The 3906-nt window shown below is 48.7% G+C and overlaps 1 non-coding gene across 1 annotated transcript; it reads left to right on the top strand.

Moving 5' to 3' along the window:
• Positions 1–2020: 2020 nt before the first annotated feature.
• On the top strand, positions 2021–2179 carry LOC120938497. The gene has a single exon (XR_005749089.1). It is a non-coding gene; the product is annotated as a U1 spliceosomal RNA (small nuclear RNA).
• Positions 2180–3906: the final 1727 nt, after the last annotated feature.

The following is a 3906-nucleotide window of genomic DNA, read 5'->3' as shown; positions in this document are numbered from 1 at the left end:
GGGATGAGCCGAACACCCCCCCGTTCCGTTCGCATCAGAACCTTCGAAAGGACCGGCCGTTCGCGCGAACATTTAGAACCCCATTGACGTCTATGGGACTCGAACGTTCGAATTCAAAAGTGCTCATTTTAAAGCCTAATATGCAAGTTATTGCCGTAAAACGTCTTTGAGAACCTGGGTCTTGCCCCAGGGAACATGTATCAATGGAAAAAAAGTTTTAAAAATGATGCGTAAAGTGAAAAAAAAAAAAGAAAAATCCCTTTAAATATCGTACCTGCTGGGTGTCTATAGTATGCCTGTGAAGTGGCACGTGTTTAGAACTGTCCCTGCACAAAATGAGATTACTATAAGAAAAAAGTAATTTAAAACTGCTTGCGGCTTTAATGTAATGTCTGGTCCCTGCCGTATGGATGAAAATCATTGAGAAAAATAGCACAGACACAGACAGTACACACACCACGTAGCTTTAGGTGCACACTGCAGAGGACACGGGCAGTAGACACACCACATAGCTTTAGGTGCACACTGCAGAGGACACAGGCAGTACACACCACGTAGCTTTAGGTGCACACTGCAGAGGACACAGGCAGTACACGCCATATAGCTTTAGGTGCACACTGCAGAGGACACAGGCAGTACACACCACATAGCTTTAGGTGCACACTGCAGAGAACACAGGCAGTACACCATGTGAGAATACTGCAGCTAGCACAATCACCTGCCTCCCAGTAAATTAGGAAGTGCAGATCTAGCTAAACTATACAGTGTATAAATATATATACAACACCTGGGATGCATATATATCCTCTACACACTGTGGGCCAGATTCACAGAGATCAGCGTATATCTGTGCGGGCGTAGCGCATCCCATATGCGCTACGCCGACGTAACATAGAGAGGCAAGTACAGTATTCACAAAGCACTTGCTCCCTAAGTTACAGTGGCGTAACATAAATGTGTCAGCGTAAGCCCGCGTAATTCAAAGTAGGCTGGTAGTGGGCGTGTTGTATTATAATGAATCGTGACCCCATGTAAATGGAGCGCCGTACGAACGGCGCATGCGCGCCCATGCTCAGAATCACGTCGAATTTATGCCCTAAGATACGACGGCTCAATGGCAACGACGTGAATGTAACTTACGCCCAGCCCCATTCACGTACCACTTACGTAAACAACGTAAAAATATACGCTTGTTCCGACGTCCATACTTTGCATTACTTGAGCCTCATATAGCAGGGGTAACTTTACGCCGGACGTAAGCCTTACATAAACTTTGTAGCGGGCGCAAGTACGATCATGAATTGGCGTATCTAGGTCATTTTGCATATTTGACGCGTAATTCTACGGAAGTGCCCCTTGCGGCCAGCGTAAATATGCACCCAAGATGCGACGGCGTAGGAGACTTACGTCGGTGGTATCTTGGCCAAATTCAGGCATATCTTGTTCCCTGAATAGGGCGCATAGATACAACAGCGCATCACAGAACTTACGCCGCGTATCAATAGATACGTCGGCGTAAGTTGTCTGTGAATCTGGCCCTGTAACTTTAACTGACTAGCTTGCCTGCCTGCTCTATCTACCTACTAAAAATTACACTCTCTCTCTCTCTCTCTCTGTCTTCTGTCTTTTAACCACCGCAACACACTACACAAGGCCGACCTGCAGGCGGCCTTTTTAGTGTGGGGCGTGTACTAAACCCCCCTGAGCCATAATTGGCCAAAGCCACCCTGGCTTTGGCCAATTATGGCTCTCTGTTTTTTGCAAGCTGTGATTGGCCAAGCAGGCGGGTCATAGTGCATGCTTGGCCAATCATCAGCCAGCAATACACTGCGATGCCGCAGTGAATTATGGGCAGTGAAACGCAACTCGAATTTGGCACGAACGGCCCAAAACGTTCGTAATTCGACGAACGATCGAACATACGATGTTCGAGTCGATCATGAGTTCGACTCGAATACGAAGCTCATCCCTACTATCTATGTCACTATAGCAATTTTTTTCAAAACCTCCCTCCAGGACTCCACTTACCTGGCAGGGGAGACACCATGATCATGAAGGTGGTTCTCCCAGGGCGAGGCTCGGCTATTGCACACTCTAGGCCGTGCTGATCGTGGTTGTCTTCCCTGCCGCTTCTCGGCCTTTTGGCTGGGACTGGGTGTGGTATCTGTCCTTATCAGTTGTCAGCGGAGCGCTGAAGCACCTCCTACATGGGGAGGGTGGATGCAATCCAATGATGTCATTGCACCTGGAAGGATGGTTTCAGCAGGGACTACGCTGTGCTGCCCGACAGAATACTGGGGGCCGGCCCATGGTTGAGTCTGAGCCATCTGGAAGGGTGCTTCTGGTGAGGATGGGTGCTGCGCTTAGTCTTGGTCTTTTTGCCGAGTTCTAGTCTGGCCTTCTGGCTGGCTGGTGTAAGTGCTATCTCTGTCAGCGATCCGGTAGGAGGAGCTGGTAATGCCCTGGGATATGACGGGGTAGAACCATGCAAATCCGCCGGGTTGGCTGGCCGGGGTGGAGGGCTGCACTGGCCGGTCGGGGGGTCGGATATGGAACGAAAAGCCTATGGTGCATGTGCCCCTGGAGTGGCAGTCCAGGGGTATCTGAAGATCACTGTGTGTGAGGGACACATTGATTTAAGATACCACGGTCACTGCACCAGATACACGCTTTTTTTAGCACCTGCCTCCTGGGCCGGGCCTTTTGGCTAGGACCGGAGGAATTTTTTTATTCCTGGCCGGAGGGCCTGGTCATTGTTTCACCACAATGGCCACTTCTTTCACTCTCCTCTCCACTATCCCTTCCCCCACTTTATTTTATTTAAGCCTGTGTTTGTCACTTTTTTGTCTTTTTTTGTTGTGCACGTTTTGTCACTGTGTGATTAGTAGGGTGCGGGTCCTCGGGCCAGCCCTGAACGTCTTGGGAGTGGGTGGACATGGCCTTCTGGCTTAGTTCGCCTGCTCTCATGGGGTCTCCCTTCGGGGGAGCCCCACCTAGTACTGGGAGGGTTCTGTTTCGGCAGTCCCTTCGAGGAAGTTGGGTCCGTGTCGGCTTCGGTTGCTCGGACCACAGTACCTCAGTCCCCGTCTGGAGCCTAACGCCCCGGGGGATCAGGGTTTGGGTCCCTCTTCACAGGAGGACCACTTGACGTTGCACCCGTCTGCACGTTTTTGTGAACACTCTTTATGTGTGTGCACATTTTTTCTGCACCGGGTGGAGTTTTTTGGGTGTGTTCACACGCCATAGGCTTTTCAAAAAAAAAAAAAAAAAAATTGCTGCTTCCAGCATAGTTGCAGAATCGAATCCATCCGGATTCAGCCATCTCCCCACTGTCACCAACTGTGTAGCTAAATAGTACTTATAAAAATCTGGAAAGGCCAGCCCTCCCTGTACTGCCAGTCTCATAAGTGTACTTAATTTAATTCCAGCTGTTTTATTTGCCCATATAAATGTAGAGAGCATTCCATGCAACTGCACAAAAAAGCTTTTTGGCAACCATTGTGGAGAGTTCCTGAATATATACAGAAACTTAGGACGGATCTTCATCTTCACTAGATTTATCCGTCCTAATAATGACTGAGGTAACTTTACCCATATCTTTAATTTCTTCCCAAGTTCCTATACCACTGGATCCAAATCCAATGCTCGGAAATTCTCGACCTGTCTAGATATTATTATACCTAGATATTTAAATTCCGTCACCCATTTCAATGGCAGTAGCCTGTGCTCCCTGATCAATAGGGAATAGCAAGGACTTACTCCAATTTACTTTGAGCCCTGTAAAGAGTGAGAAGGTGTTCAATAATTCTAAAGTTCCCTCCAGAGAAGAACCTGCATCTCTCAGAAACAATAACATATCAGCATACAGGGCCACCCTCTCCTCCAGCCCCCCCCCCCCCCCCACTC

Source organism: Rana temporaria, chromosome 4 (assembly GCF_905171775.1).
Source record: "Rana temporaria chromosome 4, aRanTem1.1, whole genome shotgun sequence".
Lineage (NCBI taxonomy): Eukaryota > Metazoa > Chordata > Amphibia > Anura > Ranidae > Rana > Rana temporaria.
Note: the sequence above shows the minus strand (reverse complement) of the source record. Positions and strands in the feature narration are given on the sequence as shown.